The sequence below is a fragment of the Heterodontus francisci genome, unplaced genomic scaffold, assembly GCF_036365525.1.
Source record: "Heterodontus francisci isolate sHetFra1 unplaced genomic scaffold, sHetFra1.hap1 HAP1_SCAFFOLD_70_3, whole genome shotgun sequence".
NCBI lineage: Eukaryota > Metazoa > Chordata > Chondrichthyes > Heterodontiformes > Heterodontidae > Heterodontus > Heterodontus francisci.
This window is the reverse complement of record NW_027141599.1, coordinates 1,023,044-1,044,401: the sequence shown is the minus strand read 5'-3', so window position 1 is coordinate 1,044,401 and position 21,358 is coordinate 1,023,044.

The window sequence follows — 21,358 nt, the reverse complement described above, 5'->3', positions numbered from 1 at the left end:
ATTATGGAGAGGGAACTCACCAACTGTTGATTTGTTGTATGGACAGCACAGTGACTGAATTCGCCTCCTGTTGGATTATGCTTTGTAGAAAATGGAGAGTGAACACGCACCCTATTATGATATGATTTGTTCAACATGAAGAGTGTACTCTCCCCCTGTTGCATTATGCTTTGTACAACATAGAGTGTGAACTTTCCCCCTGTTGGATTGTGGTTTGTGCAGCACGGAGAGTGAAATCTCCCCTGTTGAATTATGCTTTGGACAACAAGGAAAGTGAACTCTCCTCCTGTTGAACTATGCTTTGCACAGCATAGAGAGTGAACTCGCCCCCATTTGTCTAATGGTTTGTTCAACGTGGAGAGTGAACTCGCCCCTGTTGGATTATGGCTTGTACAATACAGAAAGTGAACTCTTCCCCTGTTGGATTATGGATTGAACAACAGGAAGAGTGAAGTCTCCCCCTGTTGGAATATACTTTGTACAGCACGGAGAGTGAACTCTCCCCCTGTTGGATTATGCTTTGTGCAATCAGGAGAGTGAGCTTTCCACCTGTTGGATTGTGGTTTACACAATATGGGAAGTGAAATCTCCCCTGGTTGGGTAATGGTTTGTGCAACATGCAGAGTGAACTCTCCCCCTGATGGATTATGGTTTCTGCAATATGGAGAGTGAAATCTCCCCCTGCTGGTCTCTGGTTGGTGCAGCATTTTGAACAAACTCTCCCTCTGCTGGATTATGGTTTGCACAATAAGGGGAGTGAACTCTCCCCCGGTTGGATTATGGTTTGTCCAGGTCAGACTGAGGACTCGCCCCCAGTTGGATTATGGTTTGGACAACATGGAAAGTGAACTCTCTCCCGGTTGGATGAGAGGTTGTGCAACAGGGAGAGAGAACACGCCCGTTATTGGATGATGGTTTGCACAACAGGGAGAGTGAACTTTCCACGAGTTGGATGATGGTCTGTGCTGCAGGGAGAGTGAAGTCGCCGCCTGTTGAATTATGGTTTGTACATAATGGAGAATTATCTCTCTTCCACGCCCCCCACCCCCAGCCATGTAGCATAATTGTTTGTGCAACTTGGTGAATGAACTCTCCCCATGTTGGATTATGGTTTGTGCAACACGGAATGTGAATTCTCTCTCTGTAGCATGATGCTTTGAGCAACATGCATAGTGAACACGCCCCCTGTCGTATTATGTTTTGTATAACATGGAGAGCGTACTATCCCCCTGCTGGATTATGGTTAGTACATCATGGGAAGCGAATTCTCCCCCAGTTGGATTTTGGTTTGTGCAACATGGAAAGTGTACTCCCCCACCCTGTTGGATTATGATTTGTACCACATGGAGAGACAACTCACCCACCCGTTGGTTATTGTTTGTACAATATTGAAAGTGAACTCTCCCCCTGTTGGATTATGGGTTTTTTTAACAAGATTGAGAGTGAACTCTCCACCTGTTGGATTGAGGTTTGCACAATATGGAGACTGATTTCTCCCCCTTTTGGACTACGGTTTGGACAGCACGGAGAGAGAAATGTCCCCCTGTTGGATGATGGTTTGGACATTGTGGAGAATGAAACTTCCCCCTTCTGGAATGCGGTCTGTACAATATGGGGAGAGAACACTCCCCCAGTTGGATTATGGTTTGTCCAGCACAGACAGTGATCTCGCCCTCTTTTCGATCATGGTGTGCACAACACGGAGAGTGAACACTCCCCCTGTTGGATTATGGTTTGTACAACAAGGAGTGTGAACTCTCCCCCTGTTGGATTATGGTTTGTGCAGCACGGAGAGTGAAATCTCCCCTTTTGAATTATGCTTTGTACAACAGGGAGAGTGAACTCTCCTCCTGTTGAATTATGCTTTGCACAACATCGAGAGTGATCTCGCCCCTTTTTGGATAATGGTTTGTTCAACGTGGAGTGTGAACTCGCCCCCTGTTGGATTATGGCTTGTACAATACAGAAAGTGAACTCTCCCCCTGTTGGATTATGGATTGTACAACAGGGAAAGTGAAGTATCTCCCTGTTAGAACATGCTTTGCACAGCACAGAGAGTGAACTCCTCCCTTGTTGGATAATGGGTTGTTCAACGTGGACAGTGAACTCGCCCCCTGTTGGATTATGGCTTGTACAATACAGAAAGTGAACTCTCCCCCTGTTGGATTATGGATTGTACAACAGGGAGAGTGAACTCTCCCCCTGTTGGATTATGCTTTGTGCAACCAGGATCGTGAGCTCTCCCCCTGTTGGATTATGGTTTGTGCAACATGGAATGTGAATTCTCCCCTTGTTGTATTCTGCTCTGCACAACATGCAGAGTGAACTCGCCCCCTGTCGTATTATGTTTTGTATAACTTGGAGAGTGAACTTTCCCCCTGTCGGATTATGGTTTGTACAATATGGGAAGTGAATTCTTCCCCAGTTGGATTTTGGTTTGAGCAACATGGAAAGTGAACTCCCCCACCCTGTTGGATTATGGTTTGGACAATATGGGGAGTGAACCCGCCCCCTGCTGGATTATGGTTTGTACAAAATGTAGAGTGAACATGCCCCCTGTTGGATTATGGTTTGTATGACACAGAGAGTGAATACGCCCCCTGTTGGATTATGGTTTCTACAACATGGAGAGTGAACACGCACCCGATTCGGTTATGGTTTGTTCAACACGGAAAGTGAACTCCCCCACCCTGTTGGATTCTAATTTGTACCACATGGAGAGACAACTCACCCACCCGTTGGTTATTGTTTGTACAATATTGAGAGTGAACCCTCCCCCTGTTGGATTATGTTTTTTTAACAATATTGACAGTGAACTCTCCACCTGTTGGATTATGGTTGTACAATATGGAGAGTGAATTGTCCCCCTTTTGGACGATGGTTTGGACCGCACGGAGAGAGAAATGTCCCCCTGTTGGATGATCGTTTGTACAATGTGGAGAGTGAAATTTCCCCCTGGCGGATTTCGGTTTGTGCAATATGGGGAGAGCACTCTCCCTCGGTTGGATTATGGTTTGTCCAGCACAGACAGTGAACTCGCCCTCTTTTGGATCATGATTTGCACAACACGGAGAGTGAACTCTCCCCCTGTTGTATTATGGTCTGTACAACACAAAGAGTGAACACGCCTGCGGTTCGATGATGGTTTGTAGAGTAGGGAGAGTGAATTCTCCCCCTGTTGTATTATGGTTTGCACAATACCGAAAGTGAACACTCACCCTGTTGGATTATGGTTTGTACAACAAGGAGTGTGAACTCTCCCCCTGTTGTATTATGGTCTGTACAACACAAAGAGTGAACATGCCTGCAGTTCGATGATGGTTTGTCGAGTAGGGAGAGTGAATTCTCCCCCTGTTGTATTATGGTTTGCTCAATATGGAGAGTAAACTCACCCGCCCCACCCCGTAGGATTATGGTGTGCACAGTGTGAGAGTGTTGATTTGTTGGTTGTTCAGCACATTGAGTGAATTCGCCTCCTGTTGGATTATGCTATGTGCAAAATGGAGAATGAACTGTCCCCCTGTTGGATCATCGTTTGTCCAACATGGAAACTGTCGTCTATCCCTGTTGGATTATGGTCTGTGCAGCGCAGAATGTGAACTCTCCCCCTGTTGCATTATGCTTTGTGCAACATGAAGAGTGAACATTCCCCCTGTTGTATTATGGTTTCTACAATATGTAGAGTGAACTCTCCCCATGTTGGATTATGGTCTTTACCGCACAGGGACTGAGCTGACCCGCTGTTGGATTATGGTTTGTACAGCACGGAGAGTGAAATCTCCCCTGTTGGATTCTGCTTCGTACAACATGGAAAGTGTACTCGCCCCCTGTTGGATTATGGTTTGCACAATATGGAGAGTGAACTTTCCCCCTGTTGGATTGTGGTTTGTACAATGCGTGGAGAGAACTATCCCCTGGTTCGATTTTGGTTTGTGCAGCATGGAAAGTGAACTCCCCCCCACCTTGTTGGATTATGATTTGTTACACATGGAGAGCAAACTCACTTTCCTATTGTATTATTGCTTGTACAATATGGAGAGTGAACTCTCCCCCTGTTGGATTATGTTTTTTTAACAATATGGAGAGTGAACTCTCCACCTGTTGGATGATGGTTTGTACATTATGGAGAGGGAACTCACCAACTGTTGAATTGTTGTATGGACAGCACAGTGAGTGAATTCGCCTCCTGTTGGATTATTCTTTGTAGAAAATGGAGAGTGAACACGCACCCTATTAGTTTATGATTTGTTCAACATGAAGAGTGTACTCTCCCCATGTTGCATTATGCTTTGTACAACATGGAGTGTGAACTTTCCCCCTGTTGGATTGTGATTTGTGCAGCACGGAGAGTGAAATCTCCCCTGTTGAATTATGCTTTGTACAACAGGGAAAGTGAACTCTCCACCTGTTGAACTATGCTTTGCACCGCATAGAGAGTGAACTCGCCCCCTGTTGGATTATGGCTTGTACAATACAGAAAGTGAACTCTGCCCCTGTTGGATTATGGATTGAACAACAGGAAGAGTGAAGTCTCCCCCTGTTGGAATATACTTTGTACAGCACGGAGAGTGAACTCTCCCCCTGTTGGATAATGCTTTGCACAATCAGGAGAGTGAGCTTACCCCCTGTTCGATTGTGGTTTGCACAATTTGGGAAGTGAAATCTCCCCTGGTTCGATGATGGTTTGTGCAACATGGAGAGTGAACTCTCCGCCTGTTGGATGATGTTTTGTGCAACATGGAAAGTGAACTCCCCCACCCTGTTGGATTATGATTTGTACCACGTGGAGAGTCAACTCACCCACCGGTTGGTTATTGTTTGTACAATATTGAGAGTGAATTCTCCCCTGGTTGGATTTTTGTTTGTGCAACATGGAAAGTTAGCTCCACCACCCTGTTGGATTATGGTTTGAACATCACAGAGAGTGAACTCACCCCCTGTTGGATTGTGGTTTGTGCAACATGGAGAGTGAACTCTCCCCCCGCCCCCCCCCTCCACTGTTGGATCATCTTTTGTACAGAGGGGAGAATGAAAACTCCCAATGTTGCATTATGGTTTGGGCCATATGGGGAGTGAACTCTCCCACTGTTGGATTGTTATTTGTGCAGCTCAGACATTGAACTCGCCCCCTGTTGGATTATGGTTTATTCAACATGGGAAGTGAACCCGCCCCCTGCTGGATTATGGTTTGTACAATATGTAGAGTGAACACGTCCCATTTTGGATTATGGTTTGTACAACAGGGAGAGAGAACACGAAGAAGGGTCACTGACCCGAAACGTTAACTCTGCTTCTCTTTCCACAGATGCTGCCAGACCTGCTGAGTGAATCCAGCATTTCTTGTTTTTGTCTCCCCCTGTTGGATTCTGCTTTCTACAACATGCAGAGTGAACTTTGCCCCTGTTGGATTAGGGTTTGTCCAACATGGAAAATGAACTCTCCCCTTGTTGGATTACGGTTTGTGCAATATGGAGAGTGAAATCTCGCCCTGTTGGTCTCTGGTTTGGACAGCACGGAGTGCGAGCTCTACCCCTGTTGGATTATGGTTTGTCCGATAAGGGGAGTAAACTCTCCCCCTGTTGGATTATGGTTTGTACAGCACAGTGAGAGAACTACCCCGTGTTGGATGATGCATTGTACAAAATGGAGAATGAACTCCCCCCAGTTGGATTATGGTTTGTGCAAAACCAAGAGTAAACACGCCCGCTGTTGGATTTTGGTGAGCAAAACAGGGAGAGTGAACTCTCCCTCTGTTGGATTATGGTTTGTAAAATATGGAGAGTCAACACTCCGACCAGCCTCCCTCCCCCATTGGATTATGTATTGTACAATATGCAGAGTAAACTCTCCACCTGTTGGACTATGGTTTGGAGAGCACGGAGAGCGAACTCTCTCCCTGATGGATTATGGCTTCTGCAATATGGAGAGGAAACTCTCCCCCCGTTGGATTATGCTTTGTCCAATTTGGAGAGTGAATTCTCCCCCTGCTGGTCTCCGGTTGGTACAGCATGGTGAGCGAACTCTCCCTCTGTTGGATTATGGTTTGTCCAGCTCAGACTGAGAACTCGCCCCCAGTTGGATTATGATTTGGACAACATGGAAAGTGAACTCTCCCCCCGTTGGATAAGAGTTTGGACAAGACAAAGAGTCAATACGCCCGCTATTGGATGATGGCTTGCACAACAGGGAGAGTGAAATTTCCACGTGTTGTATTATGGTCTGTGCGACAGGGAGAGTGAACTCTGCCCCTGTTCGATTATGGTTTGCACATAATGGAGAATTAAATCTCCCCCCACCCCCATGTTAGATTATGGTTTGTGCAATATGGAGAGTGAACTCTCCCCCTGTAGTATTATGGTCTGTACAGCACAGAATGTGATCTCGCCCCTTTTGGATTATGCTTTGTGCAGCAGGGCGAGAGAAATCTCCCCCTTTTGGGTTATGGTTTGTGCAACATGGAGAGTGAACTGGCCCACCCACCCCGTTGGAGTATGGTTTGCACAGCACAGAGAGTGAAATCGCCCCCTGTTGGATTATGGCTTGTACAATACAGAAAGTGAACCCTCCCCCTGTTGGATTATGGATTGTACAACAGGAGGTGTGAAATCTCCCCCTGTTGGAACATGCTTTGTACAGCACGGAGAGTGAACTCTCCCCCTGTTATATTATGCTTTGGACAAAATGGAGAGTGAACTCCTGTTGGATTATTATTTGTCCAGCTCAGACATTTAACTCGCCCCCTGTTGGATTATGGTTTATACAACATGGGGAGTGAACCCGCCCCCTGCTGGATTATGGTTTGTGCAATATGTAGACTGAACATGCACCCTATTAGGTTATAGTTTGTTCAACATGGAGAGTGACATCTCTCACTGTTGGATTATGGTCTGTACAACATTGGGAATGTGAACTCTCCCCCTGTTGCATTATGTTTTGTACAACATGGAGTGTGAACTCTCCCCCTGTTGGATTATGGTTTGTGCAGCGCGGATTGTGAAATCTCCCCTGTTGAATTATGCTTTGTACAACAGGGAGATTGCACTCTCCTCCTGTTGAACTATGCTTTGCACAGCATAGAGTGTGGACTCGCCCCTTGTTGGATAATGGTTTGTTCAACGTGGAGAGTGAAATCGCCCCCTGTTGGATTATGGCTTGTACAATGCAGAAAGTGAACCCTCCCCCTGTTGGATTATGGATTGTACAACAGGAGGTGTGAAATCTCCCCCTGTTGGAACATGCTTTGTACAGCACGGAGAGTAAACTCTCCCCCAGTTGGATTATGCTTTGCACAACCAGGAGAGTGAGCTTTCCCCTTGTTGGATTGTGGTTTGCACAATATGGGAAGTGAAATCTCCCCTGGTTGGATCATGGTTTGTGCAACATGGAGAGTGAACTCTCCCCCTTTTGGATTATGGTTTGTGCAACACGGAAAGTGAATTCTCCCCTGTTGCATTTTGCTTTGTGCAACATGCATAGTGAACACGCCCCCTGTCGGATTATGTTTTGTATAAGATGGAGAGCGAACTATCTCCCTGCTGGACTATGGTTTGCACAATCTTTGAAGTGAATTCTCCCCCGGTTGGATTTTGGTTTGTGCAACATTGTCAGTGTACTCCCCGACCCTGTTGGATTATGATTTGTACCACATGGAGAGACAACTCACCCACCCGTTGGTTATTGTTTGTACAATATTGAGCGTGAACTCTCCCCCTGTTGGATTATGCTTTTTTTAACAAGATTGAGAGTGAACTCTCCACCTGGTGGATTGTGGTTTGTCCAATATGGAGACTGATTTCTCCCCCTTTTGCACTACGGTTTGGACAGCACGGAGAGAGAAATTTGCCCCTTTTGGATGATGGTTTGTACAATGTGGAGATTGAAATTTCCCCCTGCTGGAATGCGGTCGGCACAATGTGGGGAGAGAACTCTCCCCCAGTTGGATTATGGTTTGTCCAGCACAGACTGTGATCTCGCCCTCTTTTGGATCATGGTGTGCATAACACGGAGAGTGAACACTCCCCTTGTTGGATTATGGCTTGGACAACATGGAGTGTGAACTCTCCCCCTGTTGGATTATGGTTTGTGCAGCACGGAGAGTGAAATCTCCCCTATTGAATTATGCTTTGCACAACAGGGAGAGTGAACTCTCCTCCTGTTGAATCATGCTTTGCACAACATAGAGAGTGAACTCGCCTCTTGTTGGACAATGGTTTGTTCAACGTGGAGAGTGAACTCTCCCCCTGTTGGATTATGGTTTGTAAAGCAAGGAGTATGAAAACTCCCCTGTCGGATTATGCTTTGTACAAAATGGAGAGTGAACTCTCCCCCTGTTGGATCATGGTTTGTACAGCAGGGAGAATGAAAACTCCCCCTGTTGGATTAGGGTTTGGACAAAATGGGGAGAGAACTCTCCCACTGTTGGATTATTATTTGTCCCCCTCAGACATTGAACTTGCCCCCTGTTGGATTATGGTTTATTCAACATGGGGAGAGAACCCAACCCCTGCTGGATTTTGGTTTGTACAATATATAGAGTGAACACGCCCCCTGTTGGATTATGGTTTGTACAACATGGAGAGTGAACTCTCCCCCTGTTGGATTATGGTTTGGACAACATGGAGAGTGAACACGCACCCGATTCGGTTTTGGTTTGTTCAACATGGAGAGTGTACTCTCTCACTGTTGGATTATGGTCTGGACAGCAGGGAAAGTGAACTCTCCCCCTGTTGTATTATGCTTTGTACAACATGGAGTGTGAACTCTTCCCCTGTTGGATTATGGTTTGTGCAGCACGGATCGTGAAATTTCCCCTGTTGAGTTATGCTTTGCACAACAGGGAGAGTGAACTCTCCTCCTGTTGAACTATGCTTTGCACAGCATAGAGAGTGAACTCGCCTCTTGTTGGATAATGGTTTGTTCAACGTGAGAGTGAACTCGCCCCCTGTTTGATTATGGTTGGCACAACAGGGAGAGTGAACTCACCCTCTGTTAGATTATGATTTGTAAAATATGGAGAGTGAACTCTTCCCCCAGCAGCCCCTCCCCCCATTGGATTCTATATTGCACAATATGCAGAGTAAACTCTTCATCTGTTTGACTATGGTTTGCACAGCACGGAGAGCGAACACGCCCCCTGTTGGAATCTGCTTTGTGCTAAATTGAGAGTGATCTCTCCCCTGTTGGATTATGGTTTGTCCAACACGGAGAGTGAACTCTCCCCCTGATGGATTATGGTTTCTGCAATATGGAGAGTAAACTCTCCCCCCGTTGGATTATGTTCTGTGCAATTTGGAGAGTGAAATCTCCCCCTGCTGGTCTCTGGTTGGTGCAGCATTTTGAGCAAACTCTCCCTCTGCTGGATTATGGTTTGTACAATAAGGGGAGTGAACTCTCCCCCGGTTGGATTATGGTTTGTCCAGGTCAGACTGAGAACTCTCCCCCAGTTGGATTATGGTTTGGAAAACATGGAAAGTGAACTCTCTCCCGTTTGGATAAGAGTTTGCACAACAGGGAGAGAGAACACGCCCGCTATTGGATGATGGTTTGCACAACAGGGAAAGTGAGCGTTCCACGAGTTGGATGATGGTCTGTGCTGCAGGGAGAGTGAAGTCTCCCCCTTTTGAATTATGGTTTGGACATAATGGAGAATTATCTCTCTTCCACGCCTCCCACTCCCAGCCATGTTGGATTATGTCTTGTCCAATATGGAGAGTTAAATCTCCCCCTGCAGTATTATGGTCTGTACAGCACAGAATGCGATGTCACCCCTGTTGGATTATGGTTTGCATCGCACAGAGAGTGAACTCTCCCCCAGTTGGATTATGCTTTGTGCAAAATGGAGTGTGAACTCTCCCCCTGTTGGATTATGCTTTGTACAAAATGGAGAGTGAACTCTCCCCCTTTTGGATCATGGTTTGGACAGCAGGGAGAATGAAAACTCCCCCTGTTGGATTATGGTTTGGACAAAATGGGGAGAGAACTCTCCCACTGTTGGATTATTATTTGTCCCCCTCAGACATTGAACTTGCCCCCTGTTGGATTATTGTTTATTCAACATGGGGAGAGAACCCTACCCCTGCTGGATTATGGTTTGTACAATATATAGAGTGAACACGCCTCCTGTTGGATTATGGTTTGTACAACATGGAGGGTGAACTCTCCCCCTGTTGGATTATGGTTTGGACAACATGGAGAGTGAACACGCACCCTATTCGGTTTTGGTTTGTTCAACATGGAGAGTGTACTCTCTCACTGTTGGATTATGGTCTGGACAGCAGGGAAAGTGAACTCTCCCCCTGTTGTATTATGCTTTGTACAACATGGAGTGTGAACTCTCCCCCTGTTGGACTATGGTTTGTGCAGCACAGATCGTGAAATTTCCCCTGTTGAGTTAAGCTTTGCACAACAGGGAGAGTGAACTCTCCTCCTGTTGAACCATGCTTGCCACAGCATAGAGAGTGAACTCGCCTCTTGTTGGATAATGGTTTGTTCAACGTGAGAGTGAACTCGCCCCCTGTTTGATTATGGTTGGCACAACAGGGAGAGTGAACTCACCCTCTGTTAGATTATGCTTTGTAAAATATGGAGAGTGAACTCTTCCCCCAGCAGCCCCTCCCCCCATTGAATTATGTATTGTACAATATGCAGAGTAAACTCTTCACCTGTTTGACTATGGTTTGCACAGCACGGAGAGCGAACACGCCCCCTGTTGGAATCTGCTTTGTGCTAAATTGAGAGTGATCTCTCCCCTGTTGGATTATGGTTTGTACAACACGGAGGGTGAACTCTCCCCCTGATGGATTATGGTTTCTGCAATATGGAGAGTAAACTCTCCCCCCGTTGGATTATGTTCTGTGCAATTTGGAGAGTGAAATCTCCCCCTGCTGGTCTCTGGTTGGTGCAGCATTTTGAGCAAACTCTCCCTCTGCTGGATTACGGTTTGTACAATAAGGGGAGTGAACTCTCCCCCGGTTGGATTATGGTTTGTCCAGGTCAGACTGAGAACTCTCCCCCAGTTGGATTATGGTTTGGAAAACATGGAAAGTGAACTCTCTCCCGTTTGGATAAGAGTTTGTACAACAGGGAGAGAGAACACGCCCGCTATTGGATGATGGTTTGCACAACAGGGAGAGTGAACCTTCCACGAGTTGGATGATGGTCTGTGCTGCAGGGAGAGTGAAGTCTCCCCCTTTTGAATTATGGTTTGGACATAATGGGGAATTATCTCTCTTCCACGCCTCCCACCCCCAGCCATGTTGGATTATGGCTCGTCCAATATAGAGAGTTAAATCTCCCCCTGCAGTATTATGGTCTGTACAGCACAGAATGCGATGTCACCCCTGTTGGATTATGGTTTGCATCGCACAGAGAGTGAACTCTCCCCCAGTTGGATTATGCTTTGTGCAAAATGGAGTGTGAACTCTCCCCCTGTTGGATTATGTTTTGTACAAAATGGAGAGTGAACTCTCCCCCTGTTGGATCATGGTTTGTACAGCAGGGAGAATGAAAACTCCCCCTGTTGGATTATGCTTTGGACAGTTTGGGGAGTGAACTCTCCCACTGTTGGATTATTATTTGTCCAGCTCAGACATTGAACTATGGATTATGGTTTATGCAACATGGGGTGTGAAACCGCCGCCGGCTGGATTATGGTTTGTACAATATGTAGAGTGAACACGCCCCCTGTTGGATTATGGTTTGTACGACACAGAGAGTGACCACGCCCACTGTTAGATTATGGTTTGCATAACATGGAGAGTGTACACGCACCCTATTTGGTTATGGTTTGGTCAACATGGAGAGTGTACTCGCTCACTGTTGGATTATGGTCTGCACAGCAGGGAAAGTGAACTCTCCCCCTGTTGCATTATGCTTTGTACAACATGGAATGTGAACTCTCCTCCAGTTGAATTATCCTTTGCACAGCATATAGAGTGAACTCGCCCCTTGTTGGATAATGGTTTGTTCAACGTAGAGTGTGAACTCCCCCCCCCCCCCCCCCCCCACGCCCCGTGTTGGAATATGGCTTGTACAATCCAGAAAGTGAACTCTCCCCCGGTTGGATTATGGATTGCACAACAAGGGGAGTGAAGTCTCCCCCTGTTGGAACATGCTTTGTACAGCACGGAGAGTGAACTCTCCCCCTGTTGGAGAATGCTTTGTACAATCAGGAGAGTGAGCTTTCTCCTTGTTGGATTGTGGTTTGCACAATCTGGAAAGTGAAATCTCCCCCGGTTGGATAATGGTTGTGCAACATGGAGAGTGAACCCTCCCCCTGTTGGATTATGGTTTGTGCAACACGGAATGTGAATTCTCCCTCTGTTGCATTGTGCTTTGTGCAACATGCAGAGTGAACTCTCTCCCTGTCGGATTATGTTTTGCATAACATGGAGAGTGAATTTTCCCCTGTCGGATTATGGTTTGTACAATTTGGGAAGTGAATTCTCTCCCGGTTGGATTTTGGTTTGTGCAACATGGAAAGTTAACTCCCCCACCCTGTTGGATTATGATTTGTACCACATGGAGAGTCAACACACCCACACGTTGGTTATTGTTTGTACAATATTGAGAGTGAACTCTCCCCCTGTTGGATTATGTTTTGTACTATTTGGAGAGTGAATTGTCCCCCTTTTGGTCTACGGTTTGGACAGTACGGAGAGAGAAATGTCCCCCTGGTGGAAGATAGTTTGTACAATGTGGAGAGTGAAATTCCCCCTGCTGGAATGCGGTTTGTACAGTATGGGGAGAGAACTCTCCCCTTGTTGGATTATGGTTTGCTCAATATGGAGAGTAATCTCACTCGCCTCCCCACCACCCTCCCCCCTCCACCTCGTAGAATTATGCTGTGCACAATATGGACAGTGAACTCTCCACTGTTGAATTGTTGGATGTCCAGCACAGTGAGTGAATTCGCCTCCTGTTGGATTATGTTATGTAGAAAATGGAGAATGAACTCTCCCCCTGTTGGATCATGGTTTGTACAGCAGGGAGAATGAAAACTCCACCTGTTGGATTATGGTTTGTCCAATATGGGGAGTGAACTCTCCCACTGTTGGATTTTTATTTGTCCAGCTCAGACACTGAACTCGCCCCCTGTTGGACTATGATTTGTACGACACAAAGAGTGAACACGCCCCCTGTTGGATTAAGGTTTGTGCAACATGGAGTGTGCACTCTCTCCCTGTTGGATGATGGTCTGTGCAGCGCGAAATGCGAGCTCTCCCCCTGTTGCGTTCTGCTTTGTACAACATGGAGAGTGAACTCTCCCGGTGTTGGATTATGTTTTCGGCAATATGTAGAGTGAACTCTCCCCATGTTGGATTATGGTTTGTGCAGCACAGAGAGTGAACTCTCCCGCTGTTGGATTATGGTTTGTACAGCACGGAGAGTGAAATCTCTCCTGTTGAATTATGGATAGTCCAACAGGGAGAGTGAGGTCTCCTCCTGTTGGAACATGCTTTGCACAGCACAGAGAGTGAACTCTCCCCCTGTTGGATTATGCTTTGTACAACATGGAGAGTGAACTCTCCACTGTTGGATTATGGTTTCTGCAATATGTAGAGCGACGTCTCAATTCATTCCATCTTCGCTGCCTCCGGAGAATACTTGGCATCAGGTGGCAGGACCGTATCTCCAACACAGAAGTCCTCGAGGCGGCCAACATCCCCAGCTTGTACACACTACTGAGTCAGCGGCGCTTGAGATGGCCTGGCCATGTGAGCCGCATGGATGATGGCAGGATCCCCAAAGACACATTGCACATCGAGCTCGCCACTGGTATCAGACCCACCGGCCGTCCATGTCTCCGCTATAAAGACGTCTGCAAACGCAACATGAAGTCCTACGACATTGATCTCAAGTCGTGGTAGTCAGTTGCCAGCGTTCGCCAGAGCTGGCGGGCAGCCATAAAGACGGGGTTAAAATGTGGCGAGTCGAAGAGACTTAGTAGTTGGCAGGAAAAAAGACAGAGTCGCAAGGGGTGAGCCAACTGTGCAACAGACCCGACAAACACATTTCTCTGCAGCACCTGTGGAAAAGCCTGTCATTCTAGAATTGGCCTTCATAGCCACTCCAGGCGCTGCTTCACAAACCACTGACCACCTCCAGGCGCGTATACATTGTCTCTGGAGATCCGGATGCCCAAAAGAAAGAAATAGTGAACTCTCCCCCTGTTGGATTATGCTTTTTACCAAATGGAGAGTGAACGCTCCCACTGTTGGATTATTATTTGTCCAGCTCAGACATTGAACTCGCCCCCTGTTGGACTGTGGTTTGTACGACACAAAGAGTGAACACGCCCCCTGTTGAATTATGGTTTGTACAATATGGTGACTGTTGTCTCTCCCTGTTGGATTATGGTTTGCAGAACATGGAGTGTGAACTCGCTCCCTGTTGGATTGTGGTTTGTACAATATGGAGAATGAACTCGCCCCCTGTTGGATTATGGCTTGTACAACACAGAACGTGAACTCTTCCCCTGTTTGATAATGGATTGTGCAACAGGGACAGTGAAGTCTCCCACTGTTGGAACATGCTTTGGACAGCACGGACAGTGAACTCTCTCTCTGTTGGATTGTGCTTTGCACACCATGCAGAGTGAACTCACTCCCTGTTGGATTATGCTTTGTATAACATGGAGAGTGACCTTTCCCCCTGTTGGATTATTTTTTGTACAATATGGGAAGTGAATTCTCACCCGGTTGGATTTTGGTTTATGCAACATGGAGAGTGCACTCTCCCCCTTTTGGATTATGGTTTTTTAAAAATATGGAGAGTGAACTCTCCACCTGTTGGATTGTGGTTTGTACAATATGGAGAGTGAATTCTACCCCTTTTGGACTCCGGTTTCTTCAGCACTGAGAGAGAAATCTCCCCCTGTTGCATTATGTTTTGTGCAACATGGAAAGTGAACTCGCCCCCTGTTGGATTATGGTTTGTACAATATGGTGTGTGAGCTTTCCCCCTGTTGGATTGTGGTGTGTACAATATGGGGAGAGAACTCTGCCCCGGTTGGATTCTGGTTTGTCCAGCACAGACGGAGAACTGGCCCTCTGTTGGATTATGGTGTGCACAACAAAGGGAGTGAACTCTAACCCTGTTGGATTATGGTTTGTACAACATAAAGAGTAAACATGCCCGCGGTTAGATTCTGGTTTGTGGAGCAGGTAGAGTGAACTCTCCCCCTGTTGGATTATGGTTTGTCCAATATGGGGAGTGAACTCTCCCACTGTTGGATTTTTATTTGTCCAGCTCAGACACTGAACTCGCCCCCTGTTGGACTATGATTTGTACGACACAAAGAGTGAACACGCCCCCTGTTGGATTAAGGTTTGTGCAACATGGAGTGTGCACTCTCTCCCTGTTGGATGATGGTCTGTGCAGCGCGAAATGCGAGCTCTCCCCCTGTTGCGTTCTGCTTTGTACAACATGGAGAGTGAACTCTCCCGGTGTTGGATTATGTTTTCGGCAATATGTAGAGTGAACTCTCCCCATGTTGGATTATGGTTTGTGCAGCACAGAGAGTGAACTCTCCCGCTGTTGGATTATGGTTTGTACAGCACGGAGAGTGAAATCTCTCCTGTTGAATTATGGATAGTCCAACAGGGAGAGTGAGGTCTCCTCCTGTTGGAACATGCTTTGCACAGCACAGAGAGTGAACTCTCCCCCTGTTGGATTATGCTTTGTACAACATGGAGAGTGAACTCTCCACTGTTGGATTATGGTTTCTGCAATATGTAGAGCGACGTCTCAATTCATTCCATCTTCGCTGCCTCCGGAGAATACTTGGCATCAGGTGGCAGGACCGTATCTCCAACACAGAAGTCCTCGAGGCGGCCAACATCCCCAGCTTGTACACACTACTGAGTCAGCGGCGCTTGAGATGGCTTGGCCATGTGAGCCACATGGATGATGGCAGGATCCCCAAAGACACATTGCACATCGAGCTCGCCACTGGTATCAGACCCACCGGCCGTCCATGTCTCCGCTATAAAGACGTCTGCAAACGCAACATGAAGTCCTGCGACATTGATCTCAAGTCGTGGTAGTCAGTTGCCAGCGTTCGCCAGAGCTGGCGGGCAGCCATAAAGACGGGGTTAAAATGTGGCGAGTCGAAGAGACTTAGTAGTTGGCAGGAAAAAAGACAGAGTCGCAAGGGGTGAGCCAACTGTGCAACAGACCCGACAAACACATTTCTCTGCAGCACCTGTGGAAAAGCCTGTCATTCTAGAATTGGCCTTCATAGCCACTCCAGGCGCTGCTTCACAAACCACTGACCACCTCCAGGCGCGTATACATTGTCTCTGGAGATCCGGATGCCCAAAAGAAAGAAATAGTGAACTCTCCCCCTGTTGGATTATGCTTTTTACCAAATGGAGAGTGAACGCTCCCACTGTTGGATTATTATTTGTCCAGCTCAGACATTGAACTCGCCCCCTGTTGGACTGTGGTTTGTACGACACAAAGAGTGAACACGCCCCCTGTTGAATTATGGTTTGTACAATATGGTGACTGTTGTCTCTCCCTGTTGGATTATGGTTTGCAGAACATGGAGTGTGAACTCGCTCCCTGTTGGATTGTGGTTTGTACAATATGGAGAATGAACTCGCCCCCTGTTGGATTATGGCTTGTACAACACAGAACGTGAACTCTTCCCCTGTTTGATAATGGATTGTGCAACAGGGACAGTGAAGTCTCCCACTGTTGGAACATGCTTTGGACAGCACGGACAGTGAACTCTCTCTCTGTTGGATTGTGCTTTGCACACCATGCAGAGTGAACTCACTCCCTGTTGGATTATGCTTTGTATAACATGGAGAGTGACCTTTCCCCCTGTTGGATTATTTTTTGTACAATATGGGAAGTGAATTCTCACCCGGTTGGATTTTGGTTTATGCAACATGGAGAGTGCACTCTCCCCCTTTTGGATTATGGTTTTTTAAAAATATGGAGAGTGAACTCTCCACCTGTTGGATTGTGGTTTGTACAATATGGAGAGTGAATTCTACCCCTTTTGGACTCCGGTTTCTTCAGCACTGAGAGAGAAATCTCCCCCTGTTGCATTATGTTTTGTGCAACATGGAAAGTGAACTCGCCCCCTGTTGGATTATGGTTTGTACAATATGGTGTGTGAGCTTTCCCCCTGTTGGATTGTGGTGTGTACAATATGGGGAGAGAACTCTGCCCCGGTTGGATTCTGGTTTGTCCAGCACAGACGGAGAACTGGCCCTCTGTTGGATTATGGTGTGCACAACAAAGGGAGTGAACTCTAACCCTGTTGGATTATGGTTTGTACAACATAAAGAGTAAACATGCCCGCGGTTAGATTCTGGTTTGTGGAGCAGGTAGAGTGAACTCTCCCCCTGTTGGATTATGGTTTGTACAACACCAAGAGTGAACACGCCCCCTGTTGGATTCGGGTTTGTACAATGTGGAGAGTGAACTCTTCCACTGTTGGATTATGGTTTATGCAATATGGAGAGTGAACTCTCCCCCTGTTAGATTATGGTTTGGACAATAAGTGGAGTGAACTCTCCCCCGTTTGGATTATGGTTTGTACAGTATGGAGAGTGAATTCTCCCCTTGTTGGTCTACGGTTTGTCCAGCACGGAGAGCGAACATTCCCCCTGTTGGATTATGGTTTGGATAATAAGTGGAGTTAACTTCCCCCTGTTGGATTATGGTTTGCACAACATGGAAAGTTAACTCTCCCCCTGTTGGATTTTGATTTGTACAATATGGAGAGTGAAACCTCCCTCTGTTGCATTATGCTTTGTGCAACATGCAGTGTGAACTATCCCCCTGCGAATTATGGTTTGTACAATATGGAGGGTGAAATCTCCCACTTTTGGATTACGGTTTGTGCAATATGGAGAGTGAACTCCACCTGTTGAATTATGGTATGTACAATAAGGGGAGTGAACTCTCCCCCGGTTGGATTATGGTTTGTCCAGGTCAGACTGAGAACTCGCCCCCAATTGGATTATGGTTTGGACAACATGGAAAGTGAACTCTCCCCCGGTTGGATAAGAGTTTGTACAACAGGGAGAGAGAACACGCCCGCTATTGGATGATGGTTTGCACAACAGGGAGAGTGAACTTTCCACGAGTTGGATGATGGTCTGTGCTGCAGGGAGAGTTTAGTCTCCCCCTGTTGAATTATGGTTTGTACATAATGGAGAATTATCTCTCTTCCACGCCCCCCACCCCCAGCCATGTTGGATTATGGTTTGTCCAATATGGAGAGTTAAATCTCCCCCTGTAGTATTATGGTCTGTACAGCACATAATGTCATGTCACCCCTGTTGGATTATGGTTTGCATAGCACAGAGAGTGAACTCTCCCCCAGTTGGATTATGCTTTGTACAAAATGGAGAGTGAACTCTCCCCCTGTTGGATTATGCTTTGTCCAAAATGGAGAGTGAACTCTCCCCCTGTTGGATCATGGTTTGTACAGCAGGAAGAATGAAAACTCTCCCTGTTGGATTAAGCTTTGGACAGGATGGGGAGTGAACTCGCCCCCTGTTGGACTGTGGTTTGTACGACACAAAGAGTGAACACGCCCCCTGTTGAATTATGGTTTGTACAATATGGTGACTGTTGTCTCTCCCTGTTGGATTATGGTTTGCAGAACATGGAGTGTGAACTCGCTCCCTGTTGGATTGTGGTTTGTACAATATGGAGAATGAACTCGCCCCCTGTTGGATTATGGATTGTACAACACAGAACGTGAACTCTTCCCCTGTTTGATAATGGATTGTGCAACAGGGACAGTGAAGTCTCCCACTGTTGGAACATGCTTTGGACAGCACGGACAGTGAACTCTCTCTCTGTTGGATTGTGCTTTGCACACCATGCAGAGTGAACTCACTCCCTGTTGGATTATGCTTTGTATAACATGGAGAGTGACCTTTCCCCCTGTTGGATTATTTTTTGTACAATATGGGAAGTGAATTCTCACCCGGTTGGATTTTGGTTTATGCAACATGGAGAGTGCACTCTCCCCCTTTTGGATTATGGTTTTTTAAAAATATGGAGAGTGAACTCTCCACCTGTTGGATTGTGGTTTGTACAATATGGAGAGTGAATTCTACCCCTTTTGGACTCCGGTTTCTTCAGCACTGAGAGAGAAATCTCCCCCTGTTGCATTATGTTTTGTGCAACATGGAAAGTGAACTCGCCCCCTGTTGGATTATGGTTTGTACAATATGGTGTGTGAGCTTTCCCCCTGTTGGATTGTGGTGTGTACAATATGGGGAGAGAACTCTGCCCCGGTTGGATTCTGGTTTGTCCAGCACAGACGGAGAACTGGCCCTCTGTTGGATTATGGTGTGCACAACAAAGGGAGTGAACTCTAACCCTGTTGGATTATGGTTTGTACAACATAAAGAGTAAACATGCCCGCGGTTAGATTCTGGTTTGTGGAGCAGGTAGAGTGAACTCTCCCCCTGTTGGATTATGGTTTGTACAACACCAAGAGTGAACACGCCCCCTGTTGGATTCGGGTTTGTACAATGTGGAGAGTGAACTCTTCCACTGTTGGATTATGGTTTATGCAATATGGAGAGTGAACTCTCCCCCTGTTAGATTATGGTTTGGACAATAAGTGGAGTGAACTCTCCCCCGTTTGGATTATGGTTTGTACAATATGGAGAGTGAATTCTCCCCTTGTTGGTCTACGGTTTGTCCAGCACGGAGAGCGAACATTCCCCCTGTTGGATTATGGTTTGGATAATAAGTGGAGTTAACTTCCCCCTGTTGGATTATGGTTTGCACAACATGGAAAGTTAACTCTCCCCCTGTTGGATTTTGATTTGTACAATATGGAGAGTGAAACCTCCCTCTGTTGCATTATGCTTTGTGCAACATGCAGTGTGAACTATCCCCCTGCGAATTATGGTTTGTACAATATGGAGGGTGAAATCTCCCACTTTTGGATTACGGTTTGTGCAATATGGAGAGTGAACTCCACCTGTTGAATTATGGTATGTACAATAAGGGGAGTGAACTCTCCCCCGGTTGGATTATGGTTTGTCCAGGTCAGACTGAGAACTCGCCCCCAATTGGATTATGGTTTGGACAACATGGAAAGTGAACTCTCCCCCGGTTGGATAAGAGTTTGTACAACAGGGAGAGAGAACACGCCCGCTATTGGATGATGGTTTGCACAACAGGGAGAGTGAACTTTCCACGAGTTGGATGATGGTCTGTGCTGCAGGGAGAGTGAAGTCTCCCCCTGTTGAATTATGGTTTGTACATAATGGAGAATTATCTCTCTTCCACGCCCCCCACCCCCAGCCATGTTGGATTATGGTTTGTCCAATATGGAGAGTTAAATCTCCCCCTGTAGTATTATGGTCTGTACAGCACATAATGTCATGTCACCCCTGTTGGATTATGGTTTGCATAGCACAGAGAGTGAACTCTCCCCCAGTTGGATTATGCTTTGTACAAAATGGAGAGTGAACTCTCCCCCTGTTGGATTATGCTTTGTCCAAAATGGAGAGTGAACTCTCCCCCTGTTGGATCATGGTTTGTACAGCAGGAAGAATGAAAACTCTCCCTGTTGGATTAAGCTTTGGACAGGATGGGGAGTGAACTCTCCCACTGTTGGATTATTATTTGTCCAGCTCAGACATTGAACTCGCCCCCTGTTGGACTGTGGTTTGTACGACACAAAGAGTGAACACGCCCCCTGTTGAATTATGGTTTGTACAATATGGTGACTGTCGTCTCTCCCTGTTGGATTATGGTTTGCAGAACATGGAGTGTGAACTCGCTCCCTGTTGGATTGTAGTTTGTGCAATATGGAGAATGAACTCGCCCCCTGTTGGATTACGGCTTGGACAACACAGAACGTGAACTCTTCCCCTGTTGGATAATGGATTGCACAACAGGGACAGTGAAGTCTCCCCCTGTTGGAACATGCTTTGTACAGCACGGAGAGTGAACTCTCTCTCTGTTGGATTATGCTTTGCACACCATATAGAGTGAACTCACCCCCTGTTGGATTATTCTTCGTATAACATGGAGAGTGACCGTTCCCGGTGTTGGATTATTTTTTGTACAATATGGGAAGTGAATTCTCACCCGGTTGGATTTTGGTTTGTGCAACATGGAGAGTGCACTCTCCCCTATGTTGGATTATGATTTTTTAATAATATGGAGAGTGCACTCTCCCCCTGTTGGATTATTATTTTTTAAAAATATGGAGAGTGAACTCTCCGCCTGTTGGATTGTGGTTTGTACAATATGGAGAGTGAATTCTACCCCTTTTGGACTCCGGTTTCTTCAGCACTGAGAGAGAAATCTCCCCCTGTTGCATTATGTTTTGTGCAACATGGAAAGTGAACTCGCCCCC